Here is a 25,619-nt window from a genome sequence, read left to right as displayed (position 1 = left end):
ACAAAAATCCACCCACCATCAGCAGCAGACAGGAGCCACAGCACATCAGGGCTGCAGTAAGTTGGATTTATGTTTAATGGAAACTTCACATCTATGTGTAATAAGACCAACCTGCCAAGATTTTTATTGTATTTCTTTTTTTTTTCTCTCTCTGTAAGTGTGTGTGTGTGTGTCTGTGTGTGAGCACACGTGTGCCTGCATTGTGCCTGTGTGAATATCCTTGTCTTTTGTCTGTTATGGAGTGCAATAAGTGTGTGATCATAATATGCATGCAATTGTGTTTGTGGCTGAGTATGAGAGAGAGAGACTCGTCCAATGTCATGCAAATTACGAGCTCCAGGCCTGTGTTGAGGGAACAAGGCCATTGATTGGAGTACCTTGCACCACTTGATGTTCTGTGGGGGAGCAAATTTGCTTATTGTGATTTAATTTTAATTATCATTATTTTTTGGAGGGTGCCACGTGGTTTGGGGAACTGAGAAGACACTGAGGAGGGAAGGAGAGAAATAACACAAGGAGTCTGAAAGAGAGAATGAAAATGGCTGCCACTGACAGAGATTTTGAGAGCCATTTTATGGAGAAGGGCTTTTGTTATGCCATTTACAGGGAGAAATATAACCCTAACCCCTTTTTAACCAAAATTTTTGGGTATAAGCAGATTTTTACACAGGTAAACATGCGTATAAAAGCTGATTGATCCCTTTTCCATTGCCAGTCAAGTTTGTCTTTTTGTTCAGACTGAGGACACACACAACTGCAGTGCATTTACAGAGCACACACACAGACACGGTGGAGAGACAGTAAAATCTGTCGGATCCGGCTCATCTCTGAGTTGGTGCTCCTGTAAAGTTGTTGGAGCCTCCGTGTGAGACACTTCAATCGGTGATTGTGTTTTTAAAACTTACTTTGTGGCTGCAGCTCACTCTCTCACCCTTGGCGCACTATAGCCGCGGTGTTTCTGGTTTAACAGCACTGTGGTGGGCAGGTGACAGGTCTGTCCACAGTGTCTGTGCTCTGAAAGACGTTACAGAAGGAAAAGGGGTAAAAATTAGCAGGTTCACCAGCCAGAGCTGATAAATACCGGCGTCTCCTGCAAGGTCCTCTACAAAAGCCTTTTGTTGGCAAAAAAGTGGGCCATGGTTCTTGTACTTCCCTTAAATAATTGACTGTATTTTATTATTTATTCCACAAATAGTAAATTTAAAAGATAAGCCTGAAGATATTCTTTATTTTTCTTTTATGAAAAAATGATCCTACTGTAGGTCTGTGTTTCCAGATCCTGCAGGTCTGTGCCTTGGAGCTCGACAGTTCTCCTAAAATGATTAAAAACAAATACAGTTGCTTCTTTATTCTAATTAATAAAAATTTTCTATGTTTTGTTAGTATGTGGTAATACTCATAAAAACACTCATTTGAAACAGTACATTGATCTATAACATCTAAACCTGTTTAAATGTCTGTAGGGGGGATCAGCATCAAAACCAATGATGTAACAAAATGAATACGATGCCCAACCATTAAAAGAGAAGTGATAAGAGATGTATAATGAATGGATATTTCCAAGAGGAAATAAAGGACAGAGCAGTGTGGTATTAGTTCCCGCTCTGTGCCCTTTTAGTGCTGCTGGTATTAATCACAGCTCTGCCCTCATCCTTTTCTCCTCACCCACTGTATTCAACTTGACCTTTTCCTTCTCTTGGCCACTTCCACTCAGAGCCCAGGAGCCTTTTGATATGTAGGAACATTTTCTCTGACCAGACATCTCGCACCCTTGGTTACACACTGGAGGAGGTGGGGGGGTGGGGGGTGTGGTGGGGGAGGGTGGGGGGAGGGTGGTGGGGGGGGTAAGAGTAAAGAATGAGAGAGACTAAAAAGAAACAGTTAGATGGGAAACAACAGAGAAGAAGAAAGTGAGATGAACAGGGTGACAAAAATAAACTGTTGTAAGACAAATTAGTGCCAGGGATGAATTTAAACAGGTCTTTTTAAAATTAATTAAAATTTTGGACTCAAAAATGTCAAGCAATGTCAAAAATAATCAAGTACTTTAAATAAAATCATGTTTTGGAAATTTCTCTTCCTCAAGTCCCCCTTTTTTACAGCATTGAAAATTCCTCCTTGAGTCTCACTCTCACTGTTTGCTCTTGAAACTGGAATGAATACATGGTTAAGAAAGGGATGGATACCCAGGGAGAGAGAGAGAGAGACAGAGAGAGACAGAGAGAGAGAGAGAGAGAGAGAGAGAGAGAGGGATAGAGTTCACCAGAGAGAAAATACAGCATTAGATCTTTTTAAATACACATTAGTGTGAGAGACAGTGAGAAAAATTAGATTTGATTCCGTGGGAGATTTTAAAATTACACTTGAATTTCACTCTGGTGAAGGAGCTTCAGAGAGATGAGAAAGGTGGAGGAGGAGGAGACGGGATTGAAGCATTAATGCCAAATTAGTCTGAGTGTACCTGAGAGAAATTTGATTTGATTCAGAGGCTGAGGGAGGAAAAATTGGAATTATCCCTCAGATCTGTGGAAAGTATTGGGTATGGAAGAGCGACAAATGGAAAAGGGGATGATAAAAGGAAGAGAGCAGCGAGAATGAGAAGGAATTTTGTAAAGAGAGAGGAAGAAAAGCTGCTCTACTTTGGCAGTGACTCTGTTGAATGAGCCGTCCTCTCCATCCAACACTGTGCTCACCTCTCCAGCCCTCCTCCCTGTCCCCTCAGACTGTTAAAGACCCCATAAATAACTCACAGTCCCATCCACACACACAAAAGACAACAAGACCCTCTCCCGCTGCTGTCTCATTTCAATGCTCTCTGCTCTGTGCTGCTATAAGGAGTCAGTTAGAGGCTGAAAAACATCATTAAAAACCAACTGCTTCCTTTTGACGTGCACTCCATCCTTCGCCCCCTTCACATTGTTGTGTGTTAATCATGTTAAACAACACAGTGTTTGGCTACAACACGTTCCCCATAGGCCCAGAACAGGTGGCCATTAACTGGGGGGGGGGGAGGGGGTCAGACTCATTTGGGGATCAAAAGCTTGTTAAGTGTGAGTTTAGTGTGTGTGTTGTTGTGAAGCATAAAGACAGGACGAGCAGAAAGATCTGAGTGAAGACACAAGTGCAGGAAAGACATAATATACACACACACCCACACACACACACACACACACACACACACACGACTGCATACTCTGCGTGTACAAGAGCCAAGTGTTGGAGTGGAGAGTTGGTGAGGGGCCAGAGAGGGAGGGCGGTCTGCAGATTCATAACTTAGAGGCCTTGTGCAAGTCCACACAGACCAGAGAAAGACAAGAGGCCAATCTGGCAGCGAGAGACAGCAGCACACATTTACTGGACACACACACACACGCACGCACACACACACACACACACACACAAATGTGCACACACTTAAACACAGAGAAACATGCACGTGCTTGTGAGAGCACACACGGGAATGAACATTCAGAGGCAGCCATAAATATGGACAGACACACTCTCTCACTCACACACGCAAATATGCACACAAGCACACACACACACACACACACACGACACACCACAGACACACGCACACAGTGAGGGAGAGAGGGTGGCGTGGGACCAGGAGGTCTTGGCTGTGTCTGTTCCACGTGTCTGAGCTGTCCTTGGGTTTCCGGCCCTCTCAGAGAGCCTGCTGATTTATGAGACGGATCACTGTGTGTGTGTGTGTGTGTGTGTGTGTGTGTGTGTGTGTGTGTGTGTGTGCTTTTCAGGTTGTTTGGGGGAAAGTGTGTGTGACGAATATATTATATGATGTAAAAGTAGAGAGTGTATGTATGTATATGTGTGTGTATAGAGGGTGACAGTGTTGATCCTTCAGTGTCTGTCCGGTTGTGGCGGATGGATCAACAAAATAAGACTCTTCCACAGAAGTCCACTTTTCATTTCCCATGTAAAACCATTGTTACTTTTAACCATGACCGTTGCACAACCTTAACTCTGTGATTACTATTGTAACCATGAAAACAAAGCTCTTCTAACATTAAGGAAGAACTTATTTTAACCTAAGTACTTTAAACCAGTTTCCTCAATCTAAAAAAAAACGGTTGCCTTTCCACAAACTGTCGGTTTATTATTGTTACCATGACAACGGAGGTCTTGTATGCCTGCCACTAGTACAGTCCTATGGATCGTATCATAGGGTATGGACGGTATGTGGTTGGAGGTCTTTTTGAAAAGGACCAGTCTTTACTTGGGTCTGATTTTCATAGTTTTGTCCATCACTTCTATTAAAGATGACAAACAGGTAAATAAGCAGTTTAAGTCTATTATCTAAACAACATTATTCTGAGGCGAACCAGTGAACACAACCAAACCACAAAGGCTTTAATAATCTCATAGCACAGAAAGGCTGTGTATACAGCTATTGGCTGCAATATTGTAAATCTTTATGTCCAGGTTTCTAAGCATTTAAAAGTGACCAACACATACAGTAGACCAAAGCTCGACAAGGAAGTTGGTGCATAAACTGTGATAGATGTTTGCAACATTTGGCCTTCATTCCAAACAAGTTTCACTAACCTGAGACTTTGGTACTGTCCACCCCTGACAACAGCATCATGTGACAGAAAAGAAGACAGATTTTAAACAAAGTTCATTTATTTCAATCTTTTGAAGTATCTTTTCTTGTATCGTTTTCTAGTATCTGTACTTTACTTGAGTATTATTTTTGGTTGGAGACTTTTACTCAACTACATAAAAAAAAAAAAATTACTTTTGACTCCACTACATTTCTATGAAGTATTCACTGAAGTCACAGTCAACTCCTACACTGTCAGTCACGTCGTGTTTGCTGCATTTTTGAACAGCACAGTTTGAACCTGGGAGTTTCCGAATTATGTCTATGTTAGATAAAGATGAGGCAGAAGATTCTTCACCAGAGCACCACAGCTTTATCTCAAGGCCTCTATGAAATTTTGGAAATAAAGAAAGATTCCTTTCATTTTAAACATTTACTGTGTTCACCCCGACCAAACTTCATCACTGCATACAAAAACTTGCTGTCCAACTTGAGAAAGCATGACGAGGTTTGTTTAATTCCAGATAAACTTATAGATAGACAACTTGTGTTTTTGTGGCAATTTCTACAGTCTTTGTATCATATTCTGCAGCTTTTTATTCTACAGGTTCGATAGTCAGTCAGTAGGTTGTTTCAGAGTCATTCGATTCTGTAAATGTACTATACAATAATGTGTTGACATAAAAAAATGTACTTTTGAATTCTTAAGGATCTTTAAAAGCAAGTACTCCAGTGCTTTAACTTTAAGAAAAAATCTGACTGAACAACTTTCACCTATGTTGGAGCAATATTTGAGCAGGAGGATCTAAACTTTCACTCCGGTCATGGAGCTGTGTACTTTGTCCACCTCTGGTTGTCACATTGTCATCAATCACCAGTGTTCTTGTTTCAATTAGGAACAAAAACCAAAACTACAAAAACAAGACCCAACTTGTAATAAAGCAAAGTTTAAGAGAAAGAAGCTTTGTTACAAAATGATGATTCACGTCCAGAGAAAGGTTTTTCACAGAGGAACGGATTTACATGTCACAGCAGGTTAACCACAGGTGTAAATGATAAAAAGCAATGATTCAGTCAGGGTCATATATTCTATCATCAACTGTGAATTAATTTTTCACACACACAATAAAAAGAGATGAAGCAGTAAATTAGTCTCTATCATCTGCACTACAGAAAAAACACTCTGGCAAACCTTCTACTTTGAACCTGCTTTGGTGTGAATTTTTCACTGAGTTTATCCCAAATGACCTGCACACCCGGTGGGTTTGGATGGAGCAGGCTGTGCTTTACATACATTTTAATTTGTGTGCCGTGGATTTGTCTTTGATATATTGGTGTTTCTCATGTGCAGCATGTGTCAGTGGAAATCTCTCCTTTATTTGCATACAGTATCATTAAGATCATTTTTTTATGCTTTGCGTAGAGAATCATTAAAATGAGCAACTATTTGCATAAGAGTGTAATGTGCGGTGTGCACATGTAAATAAGATGTGTGTCTGGAAAAGTGTGTGTTATTATCTGTGTGTGTGTGTGTGTGTATGTGTGTGTGTGTGTGTGTGTGTGTGTGTGTGTGTGTGTGTGTGTAGGCTCAACCATATGTTTGTTAGTATTTTTCCACAAGGGGTTTCCATCTGTATTCAGGTCTCTCTCTCTCTCTCTCTCTCTCTTACACACACACACACACACACACACACACACACACACTCACGGAGGCACACAGAAATGGCGGGAGATGAGACAGGGAGAGGAGCAATGAAGCGTGAATTATGGATTTTGAAGGATTTCCCATTGCTGCAGGAGTGTTCATGTATGGAGAGAGAGAGAGAGAGAGAGAGAGAGAGAGAAAGGGAGGGGAGAGAGAGGGAGGGAGAGAGTGAGGTTAAGCCAGAGAGAAAAAGCAAGTAAAGAAAGAGAAAGAGAAAGACAGTGGGGAAGTGGAAATAAAGCAAATGTCTGTGCAAGCTCAACCAAAAGAAAAAAAAAAACTGGAAGGGAAAAAAGTGATCCTGTATATTTGCTTTAGGGAGTGAGCAGGGGCAGGCACGCCTGACCAGTTCAACACCTCTTTTTCCATAACTTGGACTTTCTCTTGCACCGCCTCTCTCTGTCTTTTCCCCTCAGGCCGCTGTGTGAAACGAAACAGAGTCAGGTGGTGAATGCTTAACCATGTGTGGCAGCGGATCAAAACATTTTTCTGGTGGAAGGGCTTTAACGCAGGCAGTAAAACTCTGGATAGCTGATAACCTTCTGCACGTCTACACACATGCATGCAGACACACACACACACACACACACACACACACACACACACACACACACACATGGAGGCACACAGAAATCCGAGGTGTTGCAGGTAAGATTTAGTGCCATATGTTCGCTGCCAATCTAAACACATTCCACACTTCTCTGTTCTTCTCATCTCCTTCATTTTTCTTTATTATTTTTTACTTTTCTACAACTGTACCTCCCAAACTATGCAAACACCCACACACACACATGCACACACACACACAAACACAGGTCTCTCCTTACGGTCACGCTCAAGGCCTGGCAATACATCAGGGTGTCACTGCCGCACGATCCCCCTTATCCCCCAGAGACACACACACACACACACAAACACACACACACACTTACATAGACCCCATGAGTATTCTTTATGTCCGTAACAGCTGTTTGCAGGGTTGCTGCATATTTTTGGGGTTGTATCTGCTGCGGGCCAAAGCCCATGTTTTCTATAAAACAGGTAAAGTAAATATGTTGTGGTTGATCAGTTTTCCTGCAGAAAGTCAGATTGATGTGAATTCATTTGGATGGTGGGCTAATTCACTGAAGGAACCACTCATCTATCATCAAGTTCCATATGTATTTCCTATCTGCACACCTGAAGTGTCTAAACTACAGCATGACAACACTGTCAAACTGATCATTCATTAGCAGCTGTGCTGAATGTGTTTTCACTAATATCCTTACTACAGAACAGAAGCTGTGAGCTGTCACCAAAACGTATCGTAGGTGTCCTTTAAGTCTAAAAATGTTTTCAATAAATAAACTATTCTTTAAAGTGATAGTTGAGGTTATTTGATTCAGGTCAGCGCGCTCCCAGTTTGGAAAAGCAGCAGGAGCCCCGGCACAGAAGCTGAGTGATGTGCTGCTGTGGACATAGCCATCCACAAAAATGTGTTTTTCCAAGAGCACCTACAGCACCCACTGTATCACTCCACAGATCAGCTGTTTTGAGTCAAAAAGAGCCAAGAGCAGGTGTGCTTGTGTGTAGGAATACAGTAGTTCAACAGATGAGAAAATGTAGTTCCAAAGGAAAGGTTTGTTAAAGGAAAGATAAAGTGGTGAGAATATTCACAATGAAGTGTGCACTTCAACTCATGTTAGCTTTTTTTCTGTGGCTAAAACACGTTTTTCTTCTGACTCCATCCACAGCAGCTCATCACTCAGCGTCTGTGCCAGGGCTCCTGCTGCTTCTCCAAACTGGCAGCTGACCTGAGTCTACTGCAGGTAACACACTGCCTATAGATAAGTACCTCACAAAACCCCACATCAAATAACCTGAACTATCACTTTAACATATGCATGGTGAGATGTTGCATGCATACCGGATTAACCTGCTTGGAGAAAAATGAACTGAGGGCCCATTTTGAACAAGCCCTCCTACATCCTGTCGTCTTTACAAAAACACACATTTATTTAGTTATATGTAGTTCTACAAACAATTAGTTGATTAATTGTTTAGTTGGTCAATGGCAAACTGACAATATTTTTGATAATTGGTTTAAGTCATTTATTGAGGATGAGCTTGTCTCTGTTTTATGTCATTGCACACTGAACATGTGAAGCACAGACAGAGCACTGAAGCTGTGCTGCATTAGATAGATGAACTGGAATCAGCTTTTTCATTCATACTTCACTATCATCGACTCATTCATCAGCTGTGTGGCTACAACATGTTCATGCATATGTACAGCACAGCCATTATAACCTGGCTGGAAAGCAGTTTGCAGGAAATCTTAACAGGGAACTTGTAAAAATATATTCCTACAGCGAATAGTGTGTCACCATCAGCAGGTGTTGCATCATTTCTGCCCATTATGACAGTACACGTCTCTCTCTCTCTCTCTCTCTCTCTCACACACAGACAAACACACTCTGAGGTAGAAAGAAACGCACAATGTTTGCTCTGTTAACAAAGCTGCATGAACAAAGTGTGTCACTGTTTCCCACTACTGATCCACAGTCACATGCATGCACGCACACATGCACAAACACACACACACACACACACGGAATATTTACTTCACGGCTTATGCTGTTTGTCTCATTTAAGAATCACTTAAGGAAAGCTGTGACTCAACCGTCCGTGATATTGTGACACTTCCTCCACAAGCTTTTTATCTTCACCTGTGAACAGGCAACAAAATCTTCAGCAATCATCACCATCTTTCAAGCAAATAGTACTTTGACCAGGAATTACTGATGAGGAAAACAAAAACAAGTAACACACAAAAACACATCTCACACAGTCAAACTCCAAAGATGGAAATCATAAGTTATTTGCATTGGCACATATGTGGCAGTCATCCATACAGAAATGTAATATATTACATATATTTCCCTATCTCTCTCTCTCTCTCTCTCTCTCTCTCTCTCTCTCTCTCTCTCTCTCTATATATATATATATATATATATATATATATGATATAATGCATATCAACATATCATATATGCTACTTATATTACAATCACATATCATGTATACTATGTATATCCTCTGGACATATGAATATATAGGCTTATAACATATACGAAATACCCATAGTAAAATTTGTATATATACATGTAGTAAAAATATCTATATGACAAATTTTTATATGGTATAACATGTTGAAACCATATATGTTAATGATATATATTTAATTTATATGAACATGCTTATTAAAACAGCATACAGATACAAATTCCATTTGCTGATATATGTTTTTCTTATTAATTTCTCATTAATTTTAAACACTTTTCCTCCCATTCTGGGAAAGTGGTCTCAGACTATTGGACTATATAATAATCAACATATACTGACAGGCTTTGGGATGCATATATATTAAAGTAACATATGTCTACAATATAAGCATACATGCATAAACATGCATATTTGTTTGGGCTAGACATACTGTATATGCCAATGTATGAAATTATTCCAATTTCACATAGGTTTTATAAATAATTTTACATGTGCTTTGGAAATTCAGTCTATGTACATATATTACATCTGCATATGGGATGTGTGAAAATCTCAGAAATGCGTATATGTAAAGTATATTCAAACATGATATTTGTTCTCTGGATATCCTTTTCAAAAAATGGTGCTCGTGTTCTTTCAATGGATAGAGTATCAGCCTCTGCATGTCAGGGTGCACCTGTTACATCTACACAGTGTGCTTCATGTCCACCCTCAAAGTGTTTAGAAAAGCCACTTTAGCATATGGGAGCTTCTAATGGCCCATGTAATGGAGGAAATAAATTCCTGTTGAGTTGAAACGATTGAACGTGTCACTCAACGTCTTTCATGTAGAACCCAGGGAACCATTCATCTGCCAAGCAAACAAAAACACTAAAACCCAAATGATTTATGCAGCGTTTAATAAAACTGAACTGATGGAAAGTCTAAGCTTTGGACAAAATACAAATATATGAGAGGAGTCCATATAAATCTTAATATATGATTATGGGTTTGACAACAACAAAGAATCATCAAGCAAGAAGAGCTTTACCCCAGAGTCTAAGGTGAGAAGTGACAATCAAGAGGAAACTATAGGATGTATGATCACTTCACGTGACAGAAAAACAACCCCCTTTAAAACAGACAAACTGTGTGCAGTACACAACTTGTGTTGTTTTTTGTTACACACACAAAACCATCAAAGACACAGCATTCCTTCTCTCATGAGTTCTTGAAATGAACAGAGCTTTGTGTGTGTGTGTGTGTGTGTGTGTGTGCAGAACAATCAGTGGAGCGTACAGAGAGTAAGCACAGGTCTGGATCAAACTGACCCGAGGCCACGTTAAACCACACTGAGAAGAGTCATTGACTGCAGCCTTCATACTGGAGGAGTCCCCAGCTCGACTGAGGCTCTCCAGAGAAGAGTGTGTGGTTTGTGCTTGTGCCTGTGTGTGCATGTGTGTGTGTGTGTGTAGTGGAGAATAATAATCATAGCCCCTTAGATACACTTCAAACTCAGCCAGACGTGACATCTCTAAACCACAGAGAAAAGTGTATACAAGTGTGTCTGACTCTGCGTGGGTGTGTGTATGTGTGTGTGTGTGTGTGTGTGGACATGATGGGGGAGGTGGAGAGAAGTATGAGTGGCGTTCAACGTCTCCCTGTCAGAGTCCCTGGGAGAAACAGACTGTACTCACAGCTGGGGAAAACATTGGACAGGTGTGTGTGTTAGTGTGTGTGCATGGACGTCTGTGTGCGTGATCCACACGTGTCCTCCCTCCTTCCTCTCTGCTTTTACTTCTCTCTGTGGACCTACACATCACCCACAGAGCTGGAGCCACATGACTGTGCTGGTTGGAGTCCACAGCGAGTCAACGATAACTGTTAGATGAACCTCATGTGCAGCGGATTCTTATCTCAATCAATCTGCTTCGATAAGACTTTACCACTGATCCACACCACACCTGATCCAGATACAGAGGACAAACCTGCTGACAGCACTTTGTCAGCTCAAGGTGTAAGGGTGAGCTGGGCCATAGCAACACAGCAGTGTATTTTTGATTGGATTTGTCCAAATAAACCATAATATGATTCTTTATTGATCACAGTGAAGAAATGTTGTGTTCACATGGCCCCGTCCACACAGAGGTCAAAGGGCATGGCAGTGTCACAGAAAGTCAATCCGTTTAATCCTTCCTGAAAATAAAAATAAAACTTTCCACAAAGACACAATATGTCTGACCTGAACAAAAAACATGTACTTATTCAGATGTAAAATTCAATTCATGGAGAAATTCACAAAGAAACTTTTTTGAATATGTCAAATGGGATAAATTTCATTGATAAAGGCACAAATGATTTTCAGATACATCCCCCCAAAAAACATCACAAAAAACAGAACAGATTTATATGTGTAATATCATATTTGACATGATGATTGGGTGAAGAGATTTTAATAGAAGTGACATTGATTTATTTATTTATTTTATTCATATATGAATTGAACCCTGAACTTTGACACATGGATTAAGAGTTGCTGCCAACTAGCCAAGTTGCAATAAATATGGTCACCTCCCCTTCCTGAGTTACAGCGTTGAATAATGGCCAGAAGTGTTTTTGCAGAACATTATGATGTCACAGTGAAGTTGACCTTTGACCTTTTGGATATAAAACGTCATCATAACTATCAGTCCATCATTGAGTCCAAGTGAACATTTGTACCAAATTTGAAGTGAAGACAAGTGAAAATAGAAAAAGTGAAATGTTACATTCCAACATGTTAGCACATTGTTAAAATGTGACTTTGAAGCTTTGATGTTGGAAAACTGGTCTCAGCCAATCAGATTCATATTTTACAGCTGAATATACTACTGCTATTACTACTACTACTACTACTAGTAATGTTAATAATAATAATAATGACAATAATAGATTTATTTCTTTATTTATATATCACCTTTCAAAACAATGTTACAAAGTGCTTGATAAACTAAGTAAAAGAAAGCAGGAAACAATAACAACTGAAATCCCAGTCAACACACATAATAACACAGTTAACAGTTAAAAGTAATGATTAAAAATACAGGAGAAAAGTCACAAAGAGAGTAACAGATAAAATAAGTAACAGAGAAACAGTGAAGCGAAAGCCGTGCGACAGAAGTGAGTAAAAGAAGTTCCTCTGGTGAGCTGCTCCAAAGGGTCAGAGCCCTAACAACAAAAGACATGTCGCCCTTTGCCTTCAGCATTTTTTATATGTTGACATTTAGTCACATTTGCTTCTGTTCTGTAGGCTGTAACATGGAGCAACACAGTTTTCTGACTGTGTTGTGAAATGTATGGATAATTTTGTGGACTATACAGAGATGAAGTGGTTGGTGTTTTTTTGCTGAAATATTTTTTAATTTCACCTAGTTTATTTTTGTAAAATGGATGAATAAAATCTACTTTGCTTTCATTTCAAAGAGGAGTCAGTGTGATTTGAATCAATCTTTGGATCATACACAACTAGTTCAACAATCATTGTAAAGATTATTTGTTTTAAAGATGAGATGGAAAGTGTTCAATAAGAAATAACTTTAACCAAGCTTTGTAATGGAAACCACACATAAATAAACACTTTTTCGTTTGCAAATGCACTGGATTTGCCTGCTCACTGCCCACTCTGTAAACAAGAGAATAGCAAATGTATAATAATAATAATAATAATAATGACAGACCTATGGTGCTCTTAAACCAGAAACAATGCAGCTACACTGTGCTCGAGCTTGAGAGAGTGAACTACAGCCCCGAAATAAGTTTAAAAAACACGCAATCACCGATCAAAGCATCTCATACAGAGACAGGAGCACCAACTTGGCAATGAGACGTGACACATCTCTTTTGCATGTCAGCTAGCAGCTCACAGTTTCTCTGTTTGTCTGTGTGCTCTGTGTGCATGTGATGACATTTCTCATTGTGGCTCCTCTCCAAACAGAAAGGCAAACTGGTCTGACAGTGTAAAAGGAGGTTTAGTAGGTTTACGTGCATTAAAAAAAAAAACCCACCCATACCCGATAACTTTAGTTTAAAAAGGTATCAGAGGCTGAAAGATCTCTGGAGCAGTGCTGTCACTGCCATGTGACTGACACAAAACAAACCCACGTTGCTTGCCGTACATGCATCTGGGAGACTGTTGCTGGTTGATGCCGTGCAGAACGCAAGTCAAATTAACCACAGTAATTATCCATGATAATCGACCACAGTTATACAGTTTACAGTAATACTAACTGTCTGGCATTTTTATCTTGTTTTAGAGTGAAACCAGTAACTGTTTCATCTCCATTAAATGCATTAATTTCATTTTTTTGTGATGGCAAACAGTAGTTCAATTACACATGCAGAAGATACACTGCAACGGTAGGATCATTAGCAGTTGTGCTTCTATCCCATATCCACTCTTCTTTGTCTTTATTTTGTTGTTCACCAAATCCTGAAAAGAAGTATCTGGGTCTTTAGCTGCTCATTTCAACTTTCTTCACCAGCTCTTTGCTGTTGTGCATGTAGCATGGATTGTGTGTTTATCACACATGCTGCAGCTGGAAACAAGGTTGATTAGAGTGGAGTGTGTGGGTTAAAAGAAGACGTGAAGCTCTGCAGAGCTGTAGACTGATTCTGTGTGGGTCACCTTTCACATTACACATGAATTACAGAATAGTACCTTGAACTTTAGCTTGTTAAAGATTAAGTTACCCAAGAAAAAACACTGAAACTTTTGGACTCTACAGACAGTGAACACACAACTGTGCTCAGTGACACTGAGACTGGAGAGACATCTGGCTGAAGGACAGTCTTCCTACTCACTGAAGCACTGCACAAACAAACACACTGTGCGTGCTCAGTGGGAAATCATATTCAAACACATAAACACACCCTCCGTACTGCGGTCGGTGCAGAATCACATGTGCACTCTCACACTCTCAACAGTTTTCTGAAACAACACTGATGTGTGAAGGGAGTTGTGTTTTTGTGTTTGACTCCTCTAAATCACATTTCTTTCTCTTCTCCCTCCATTGCTGTTAGTGATGACTCAGGAGCGGTGAGTCACTGCATCCTCAAGGTCTCCACACACACACACACACACACACACACACACACAACCTTGAACACCCGTCTTTCCTTTTACTGGAAGCAGGTTCTCTGACTTTTCAGTCAGAGAAATATTTTTGTTTTCTTTCCCTGGTTCCTTTTGCTCCCCTGGACTCTCTGGGGTGCTGTGTATGTTTTTGTGCGCCTGTGAGTGCAAGCATGTCTGTGTGTGTCTGTGTGCAGCTCTGTCTGTGTGCGTGTGTGTTTGTAGTTAATTAAAGTTGGGAGGAGAGCTTTGGAGGAGTGAGCTGCCAAAGGCTGTTGCATAAAGTAAACAGGCAGACGCACAGTCACATGCACACACACACACACACACACACACACACACACACACACACACACACAAACACAAACACACACACACACACACACACACCTCCTCCATGTTTTAACCCACTGTAAGTACCATGTGAGTATGATTTACTGCACTGGGTCAGTTCAGATCAGTCATTTAAGTGTAAAAAAACTTTTTTTTATGTTAAAAGTTTATGAAATTAATTTTATTGTACTGACTCTTAAATATACTCATTCAGCCTTTTTAGGAAAAACACAACTCTTCCACCTTTAGATCTGTTCTTGCCTTCTCCTCTGTATCTCATCTTTTAAGACTCAAACTTGAAAAAAAAAGTTTGAATAATTTCCAGCCTTTTAGGCAGTTTTAACGTTTTCTGGCAGAGCTGACCGACTGAAGGTGTAAACTCTGTCTGAGTCGACCACAGTCGAGTGATTGTCTTGTAGCCAGCATGGTAAACACTCACACCAGTGCAGCAGCTGTTCTGCTGCAAAAATGTTCCCCGTTTTTGAGAGATGACTCTTCAGAAATCTTTGGTCTTTAACATTTTCCACCATGGAAACTCAATCATGAAAGTATCTGCAGTATCTGGCATTAAAAAAAACTGCACTCCATGAACACCAGATCAGCCAACACTTCCTCAAGAGGCCACTGGTTTGACCACAAACCTCAGAAATGTTTGGGTAATCATAATGTGTAAACCATTTTAATCAAATCTACCGCACCAAACACCCATTTATCACAGACATGCTTAAGTTCCTTAGACTCATTGTAGGTCTCATACAAAGCAATTATGTGGTGTGATCACCATTTTGAACACATCACAAAAAAAAAGCAACTCTTTTTATTTTGCATACTTTATTTGAGGGTTCACATGTTGGCTAAATAAAGCGAGCTTCAAGGTGTTGGCAGGAGCCTCAGTGAGAGTAATGATACAATTTCGAGGCTGAAATGAAATCTGTTTCTTAATTCTTGAAAGAATATTGAAGATGGATGGTTCTCATCCTACACCAGAAATTCCCCTCCTGAAGTGTCTCCCCTCTGCTCGCTCTCTATTATTTCCATCTCACCCTGCAGGCTTTCAGCCGTTTGTTTCAAACTGGTGCTTCATGTACTTGGACTGCAGGTCTGCTTCACTCCAAAAGAGCGCGATTATGCATTCAAGCCTTGTAAAGAGTGGGATACAGTGTGTGTTTGTGTGTGTGCTTGTGCACGGTGAGCCACTCTGCTTTTAGTGAGAAAAAAAATGAGAAGGAGAGAGAAGGGGGCTTTAACATGCAAATCCCTCCTACTGCTTTATCTGCCTGCTCTCATATCGTCCATAGCAACACGGATATGGGCCTTAATGAGGAGGACACACAGGTTAACAGCACTGAGCTGTCTGAATTGGTGTAGTTGACATGTCCTTGATATGCACGCACACACACACACACAAGCACACAGCAGTGTGTTATCAGAGAGAAATCAAGGAGCCATAAACAGACGGCAGCAGGACAGCATGATTGAGCTGATAAGTCTTGTTGGACTGTTGGCAGCTTGAGACTTTAAACACTCACTTACACACACACACACACACACACACACACACACACACACACACACACACACACACACACACACACGCACACACACACACACACACACACAGGCAGGCAGACAGACAGACAGACAGACAGACAGACAGACAGACAGACACACACACACACACAGTTTCTCTCCCTCTTTTTTTTATTTGACGCTGCTCGGCTGATTTCGATTTATGAGCATATTAGCGCCATTACCCGAACACATGTCAAGGTGCTGCTTTACTAAGGAGGCGGAGGGTCACGTTTGACTGCACTTACACATACGTGGACACACAAGCAAACGCACACCTACACACACCACAGCGGCTGGGGAGAGCGAATAAGAAAGAGAGTGAATGGTGTTTTTATTTGGATGGATGGTGGCTCCGTTGTAAAAAGGCCAACAATATACTAGTTATTAAGTTTGTTTTTATATTTTTAACACCTACTTGTGTGTGCTTATAGTCAGACTTTGGTCAAACTGAACTGAGCATAAGACATGAGGACTTACTGTAAGAGAGAAGCAGGCCCAAGATTACACTGGTTTCACTGGTTTGAGAAATGCTAATGATAATTTTTGATCGACATTATTCCAAAATATAGAGAAGGTTCATCATTATTGAATAGTGGACGTGTTTACATCCTACTTTTTAAAGTGGCAACTGGATTCTTATTTTGATTTTTGTATGATTTTTAATGTGAAGAGGTTTTCGATCTGCATAGTGTCTACAGCAATGTAATTTATTTATCAGCAACAGTGCAAAGTAATTAACACCAGTGCAATGGAAATGTTCCAGATTTAGCCAGAAGGCTAATTTTCATCTACAGTCTCTTGGCAGGTGGATTAAATAAAGACTTACTAGAAGCAGAAAACATGGAAAGCAGATGAACTTCTGGAAGCTCATACCTGCCAAGAAAAGAAAAACATTATCAAAATTAGGGAATGTTAAAAAAAAAAATAAAAAATTATACATATATATATACATATACATATATATATATATATATATATACACACACACACACACACACACATACATACATATATATATATATATTATATATATATATTTTTTTGACTTGTCATCTCATAAATTAGATTTAGAAGTCAGAGTTTTACTTACTATCATAAATTAGTACGTCTTCATTTTGACACATCCTTAACTTTGATTTAGTGATTTGTTACGTTTTATCTGTTCAGGAAGTGTCATTGAGATCGACACCTAACAAAGCTGAGTCAGTCTCAAAAAACAATCATCATGTGAAGACATGCACACACAAGTTTGACTTAAGAAGAAACAGTTTTAACTGTTTTCTCATATGGTAACTGAGTATTATAATTTTATTGTTATTTTATCTTTTCTTGGAGAAAATGGGCTTTCATATAAACAAGAGGGGAACAACTATCACACAATATATGCAGATTTTAATGACACTTGATAGACATTGGTGGACAGAGCAAAATGAAACTATTATTAAATGTCATGTTGCCACTATTGTTTCTCCAGGAATCCACATTTTCAACTTTTCAGTAAAAACATCATACAGCAGGATGTGATGTCTATGAGCTCAGATGTAGGTGTGTCACAGCCATGAGAGAGAAAAAACTGATCACTTCATGAACCTTTCTCTGCGTCACCTCTGAGCCTTATACTGCGGCTGTTTGTAGTTTTATTCACATGTTTTGTCACAATAAAAGATGCAAGATTGCTGTGTATTTTAAAAGCTAGTGTTGATGTGTTGTCTTTGCTGTATTTCTCAACACGTCTGGATGTCGCTCTCTTCTTTGGCCCAGTTTAATAATCTATTTTTAACTACACTTCTGCTGGTGGAAACTGCAGTAAAAGCATCACTTTCTGTGATGCCAAAGAAGGTTTCCTGGAGAGCTCCTGTGCTTTGAACCTACAAATGTAGCTTGTAAAAGGCTTTGAATTAATACTAAAAAAAACTAGAATTACCACCTCGTGGTTGTATGCACCTACCACTCAGACTGGTCATATAAAATATGAACCATAATTGCTGTGTGAAGTCCTGAGTAATGGCTAAAAAGTGTTTTGTGAGGTCACTGTGACCTTGACCTTTGACCACCAAACTCAATCAGTTCATTCCTAAGTGCAAGTGAATTTTTGTGCCAAATATGAGGAAGTTCCATCAAGGCGTTAGTGAGATATCATGTTCACGAGAATGGGACAGACCGGGACATACGGCAGACGCGAACAACCCGAAAAAATACACCTCCGCGCCAGCGACAGCCAGCGCCCAATAAAATGAATAATTTTGCTCCTTTACAAAGTGCCAGGTGCCTCATCTTCGAGTGAAAACAAATATACTTAAACACTTTACAGTTCTGAGCACAAACAGACCTGATGCCTCTGCCTTTACATTACAACATCAAACACCCAGACCATGGGAGACACACACTACAGACACACCACAAAGACTCCGACGTGTACATGCTAAAACAACAGTGTGGCAGCTAGCGACCACCATGCTGATATTAATGAGGGTGCAGAGTGGTGCCTCAGGCTGTCCCTCCAGCCTTGGGTCGGGGGGTGGAGGGGGGGTCTGGCTGTGGCTCCCTCGGTGCGTGGAGATGCATCACTGGAATCATTTAATTCATACCGTAAACGTGACAGGGTTAATGAGTGGCAAAGAGAGCCTGGGGACCAAGGAGGGGTGGGTGGGAGTGGGGTGTGTATGCGTGTGGATTGGGAGGAAGTGTGTGTGTGTGTGTGTGTGTGTGTGTGTGTGTGTTTGAGGGTTGGTGGGTATAATATTAGTGTGTGTTTGTTGTAGGAATGGTGTTAACATGATAGGCTGAGGCCAGGGTGCTGCGCCCTGCAGTCATAACTTATGCTCCTTAATTCTGAGTCGGGATGTTCTGGCTCACAGAGGAACCTCCTGGAAAATGGCCGAATGGCAGCATTAGTGGTGCGTTTGGGAGTGTGTGTGTGTGTGTGTGTGTGTGATAGGTGTGTGTAATGTGGAGAGGGAGGAAGAAAGAGACAGAGGTGGTTCAGGAGTATCAGGTTTAGGGGGAGACAGATGGCGAAGCCTGGGTGTAGTTTTTGTTTTTTGTTTTTTTTGGTCGTCATTGGTTCTTGTTACCAACAGAATCCAGAAACACACACAAGCATGTGTCAGCACACACACACACACACACACACACACATACACACACACACACACACACACACACACACACACACACACACTTTTTACATGTATTTAAAACACAACACCAACAGACTGCATGCACAAAAAAAAAAAAAAAAAAAAAAGACTCAGTGCTGTCATTCAATTCTCCTCTCCGACAACAGACACAATCAGACATTGGCAAGGAGAATGAGGGTGAGGGAAAAGAACGAAAGAGAGGTTAGGATGGAGGACAAAAGCATGGTGCTCTATGGAGGAGAGAAAAATGAGTGAGGACTAAATTGGCTGGGTGGAGTGATGGAAGATGGAAAGGAGAGGAGAGTGAGAGGCGATGGTGATGGATGAGCAAATGGTGGGCGCGTGATGGGGGATGAGGGGGCAGAGGAAGGGAGGAGGCAATGTGATTCGCGGGTCAGAGGCACCAGAAAAAAAAAAAAAAACCTCCCTGCTTCTCCATTAACACACTGTGCAGCCGGGTAACACTAGCACTTATTGTCTGTGAGGCGTGCAGTTTACACTCGCCTTTGCCCCACACAATTAAATCTGGCATCAACTCACTGGGCTGCTTTCACTGTGTTCGTGCACATGATGCTTCTTCCTCCCCTGGAGGAGGTGTGCGTCTCTGTCAGAAAGGCAGAAAATCAGGCTTTGTTAACTGTTTGCAGCTTCCACTTCTTCTTGAAAAGAACAAAAGAACGGGTTGTAAGACTCAAAGTAACGTGCAGTGGCATAAAACATGAACCACATGTATCTCATTAAACTGTATCACAATGTAGTTTTTTCTCATGGGCGCCAAAATCAAACCCTGTCAAGCTAAGGGTCAGAAAAACAGCTTGTTTGCTTCATAACAGCTCAGGCCACAGTGACATTAAGGCTCTCAGTAGAAAAACAAAGGCCTCCCCCTTCACTTTCCCTCTCCTCAGCCTCTCCCTCCATCCCTCCATCCCTCTGTCCCCAGGGAAGCTATCAGGACATGGAAAGGTCAGGGGTCTGCTCGCACCGCAGTAACCACAGACAGACACACACACACACACACACACAAACACACAGATTGTTGTACAGATCCACCTGCTCAGACAAAGCACCTGCGGACAAAAACAATCGTCTCTGGGTGCGTTACGTTTTGATTGATCAATAAAAAAAAAAAAAGGCCTAATTGAAAGTGTTGCACAGTGTGGTGGTTTCTGTGGTGTTTTCAGTGACTGTTCTGTTTTCTCACTCTTTCACTAATGGCAACAACATTACTGACATCACTGTCATTTTTATCCCCCCTTATTTGCTTTAAAGTTCAAGATGCGGTTTCCAAAACAAACTCAATTCACTTTGACCGCTAAGTTGAGACACCATTAATAATTAACAATGTAATTGCTGTGCTTGTATCTGATGTAATCATGATTTTGATTAAGATTACTGTGAACAGAACAGTGGGTCAGTGCTGAGGTCTCATGAATGACCACTATGTTCCAGTCACAGAACTAAGCATCTATTTGTCTGAGAAATAGTGTAAATACCCAGCAGTGTTTGTAACGTCAAGAGGGTAATTTAACAGCTGTTTTGAAAGTATTTCCAGATCCTCAAAGTCTCTTGTAACTGTCAGGAAGAAAAAAATATTCCACCCACTGCACAATAAAAAACATTTTTCAAATTTTTTCTTATCCGTGTGGCCAGAGATAACCTCTCCTCTGCTTGTTTTGTACAACACAAGAAAGATAGAAAGGGGTTATTTTGAACAAATTGGGCAGAAATTTACCAACTTTGTTTGGATTAGGAAACAGATTTGCAAGTTGGGAAAGGGCTGCAAAACCTTGCTATTTTTTTCCCTAAACCATTTATTCATCCAGACGTTAGTAGAGGTGGTCAGAGTACCTTCAGAGCAGCAGAAGTACAAAACAGACAAAAACAATGTGTTTTTTTCAGGGGCGAAGCTGGTACCAGGACAGTGATGCAAACTGTTGCACTTAGCTGCCACTAATGCCGCGGTTGTACATAGAAATTTTATTTATTTATTTTTAATGTAATGGCATACACTATTACAGTGGGACAAAAGTTACAAAAGTACATAGAAAATAATAGGGTTGACTTTTGTAATATGCGCTGTTCGTCAGCAGTGTGTTTTGGCCTTTTTTCAAAAATTGCTAGGTACTTAGCTGTGTCAAAGTCTCCAGTATCTTTTTAAGTTAGTTGCATAATTACTGAAGTCATTAGGGTTCAACTTCTCAATAAAAGCCCTGAAAAATTATCCTGTAATAATGAAAACCCTTCTCCTGCACAATCATACCCAGGGGAAAACACAGCAGTAATTTAACATGGATGAATCAGGGTGGACTGTCTCACATCCTGGCAGTCGACCACTTTCCAGAAGCAATTCCAGACTTACGACTTTCTTGAGTGTGGGGTGGAGCCTGGAAGGAGCCGGTCATTGGTTTTCACTGTTTATAATTTATGACATTCAATAAAATCCACTGAAATGAGAAGTTAGTTATTCTCTGATTACCAGTGGCATGTCGGCCCTTTTGCATCCATTTAATGTGTTGATATTCCAGTCACATAAACAAGCCTCTTCTCTCTGTGGAGCTTTTTAGTGTTTTAGCATGTACATGAATTTCTTTTACATTGTGATGTACAGTTATTAAACCTGTTTCTGTAGTTTGGCTCTGTGAAACCATTAGTGTGTGTGAGCCCGTGTGAGATTAATAATGATAAAATCTCTTTCTCTCTCTCTCTGTTGTGTACTGACTCAGGAGGAGCAGGTCCCCCCTGTCATACAGTATCTACTTAAATAACACATCTCATTAAGCCTGCTGACTAATGAGGTGATTAGCCTCTGCTACCAATAACTAGCGCTAGCCTAGCGTAGCGTTAGCGGCTCTCTCCGAGGATTTAAGCACAGTGATTCAGATGGAATGGCTAATATGGTTGGTGGTTCAGGCTTTTAATTGCCTGAAAGCTATTAGAACTAATGTGCAGATATGTGAAGGACAAATTACTTTAATTAGCCAGTGTTAATGTGTTTGCTCGCAGAAATATTAACACATAACGTCAGCGGGAGGAAACACAGAGTAGCAAGGAAAGGCTGGGTGCCCTGCTTTGGATTAGGGGTGGAGAGCCTTAGTGTGTGTGTGTGTGTGTGTGTGTGTGTGTGTGTGTGTTTTAGGAGCTCTCTGGGAAGGGCAGGGGGGCCTCAGCAGCAGTGAAGTGTGCCACAGCTATTTATAGGCCCAGTTGATTGCAGATTTATTCTCCTGGGAGGGAGTAACTCGGAATAGTGTGTGCATGTGTGCCTGTGTGTGTGTGTGTGTGTGGAGGTGCAGGTTATGAAGAAGACCCACTGTGGGAGGAACAGCTGTCTGTCAGGAGGAATCCATTGGTTAATTTCCTTTGGGGAAGAGGCAGAATTGAAGGCTGAGACGAGATGTGTCTGGCTACAAAAGCTGATAGTTTGTCTTATTTTATCAAATAAAATCAAATATCTTTACCTTTGGGTTCAAAACTATTTAATTTTCAATGCTGTTAGTCATATCATCTGCACAATGTCAAATCCTTGCGTTTTATTCGATGACTGTGCGTTTTTTTTTACAAGTTAGCGATGTTCTGACTGAGCTCTATGGCTAAAATAATTGTGAGAGGATAAACTCCCACATTATTCTTCCATTAAATAAACTCTTTTCTCAACTGAAATAACAATACAATTATAAAGGAGAGAATAATTTGAACTCAAGCAATCTTGCCTCCACTGTCTGAAGATAAAACAAGACAAGCTTCAAGCTTCAGCTCAGTATTAAAAGGTGGTGTTAACATTTAGTACACTGTGTTCCTCCACAGATTGGTGTTTTTTCTGAGCTATGGTCAGGGCTGCATGTGCACGTCGAGGAGAAAGAATAAAGCAGCAGAGTAAACAAGGAGATGCATGAGGCTCTGTTTTGACAGGGGGATGGGAAATACTGCGGCTGGCGCTGTGAATTAGATGAATTCCTGACTGCTGGCATTTATGCTGCAGACAGCAGTGGGCAGGACGGGAATGAGGGAAAACTAAGGCTGATGTTGACACAGTAAATAAAAAGCAACATATACACAGACAGACACACGTCAATGACATATTCAGGCAGATGTGATTGTTGCTCAATGGTTGTGTGTTTTTGGGACATCTCTCCCTGCGTCTTATTTATCTCTCACAGGATTTCAGAAGACAAAAGCTGATCTCACAGAAACCAAGAGGCGACAACAGCCTTGGGGTTGTTTGACTGCTTTCAGAGCGGCTGAATGACAAAAGTGTTTCAGGCTTAACTCCGTCTCTTCCTGAACTCTGTGGACCGAGTGGTGGACGGATGGTGCCAAAAAATGTGAACAATGTCAGTGAGCTCAGCGCTGGGTTAAATGAGCCATTCAGAGGACGGAGTCGGTTAAAATGAAAGATTGGAGCCGTATTCATGGTGTGATCTGACACAATACGCTCTTTTGTAGTGTTTTATGAGAGCGATTAAGGTTTTCTTTGCTATGAAATGAATTGGTTTAGCTTTTGATACAGTGCATGTTGATACTGATGGAGCTTTGTTTTAATATCTGAAACAACTGAACAAAAAACACTTTTTGGTTATGGCTGATTAAAACATCCAAGATACTAGACACTGAAGAAGAAAACTGAAGAACTGAATTGGAGAAGGTTTAAGTTGCAACAATAATGAGAACTTGCTGACCTGTGAAAACACACACTGCTGTTGCTTGTGGGAGGACAAAAACAGTGCTGTTTACAGTGACAATGAGATGACTAACTAACGGGGTTACTGAGCTACACACACACACACACACACCAATGCCTTCCAAGAAGACCAAGCCTGTGCCTGAGTGTAGGATCATGTGTGCTGAGGCCTGCCTGGCACCTATGCTGGTGATGCATAGTGTGAGGCTGGCAGAGGCTCCTCACAGTGGAGTGATATGCCAGCCGACCCACTGCCAACAAAGGCAGCGTTACAAATACCTCACATTAGGGGAATTATGTCTTTATGCACCATCCAAACAGGCACAGGGCGAGACAATGGCGAGAGGGAGATGGTGTTTCCGTTACAATTAGCTGCATGCTAATCTGTTTTTTCCCATCTTTTCCTTCTCTCTTTCTGTCTCTGTGCCTCATGGGCATCAGCACACAAAAACAACAACAGTACGTGACATTGTAACCAAAGTACAGTCTGCAGCAATCTGAAAAACAAAAAGCCTCTGTGAAATAACATAAATCTGTGTTACAGAATGACTTCAGGGGGAGATGAGCAGATACTCGACCGTGTGTCTGCACACTGAGTATCTTGTAACATCCCCTTGGTATTTAGAAATGTCTGGAGATGTTATCTTTTCAAACGTCTAAACTCTATCTTTCATAAGCTTTAAAAAAAACTAGGATGTACTGTAATAACATACATGTACACAGACACAGGATATTCCCAAACAAACAAGTGAAGGTGAAGGTTTCTCACCCTTCACTTGAGAGCAAAAAAGACCTGCTGCCCTTTAAAATGCAATTTCCTGAAACAAGACACATGGACCAAATTGGGCCGTGTTTTTTTCCTCCTCTGCCTGCCTATTACTGCTCGTAGAGCTCTGTGAAAGCCCCGGCCAGGCTTTCCGCAGGCACTTTGGCAAGCATGAGCATCCAGTCTATTTTTCTCAGATAAGGAGGAGGGGGTGGAGGAGGAGGTGGTGGTGGCGAGGGTGGTGTTTTTGTCTGCCTGTGTGAGAGGGAAGGAGGAGGAGGAGAGAAATTGGAGGGGTGGATAGAGAGAAGGAGGGAGGTAGGTTAGAGAGAAAAGAAGCAGACGATGCAGTGATGTGGGAGTGGGGCGGGTGGGGCGGGGTTACTGTAGGAGAGAGAGATGTAAACAGCTAATCAATCAGCATAGAAAAGAGACAGGGATACAGACAGGAGAACGGAGATGGAGATGCACAGATAGACAGATGGGGACGGGGAGGGTGGGTCTCTCCCTCCTTTCCCTGCACAGCTGGCTAAGGCTGGCAGGACACCGGCTCTCTGTAGTCCGTCCTCACCCCTCTCCCCCTGGACGTCCTATCTGCCTCTCTGTACGTCTGTCTGGGCCGTGGCATGGGATTTAGGTGGCGACAGAAGCTCAAACATCCTCTGAGTGGTTCTCTTTTGCGATTGGAACTCCCAATGGAGTCTAAATGTGGTCATGTTTTCATGTT

Source organism: Trachinotus anak, unplaced genomic scaffold, assembly GCF_046630095.1.
Source record: "Trachinotus anak isolate AG129_WGS33_773 ecotype Australia unplaced genomic scaffold, CSIRO_AGI_Tana_v1 ptg000019l, whole genome shotgun sequence".
Taxonomy (NCBI): Eukaryota; Metazoa; Chordata; class Actinopteri; order Carangiformes; family Carangidae; genus Trachinotus; species Trachinotus anak.
The sequence above is the reverse complement of the archived record's forward strand: the minus strand, read 5'-3'. Positions refer to the sequence as shown.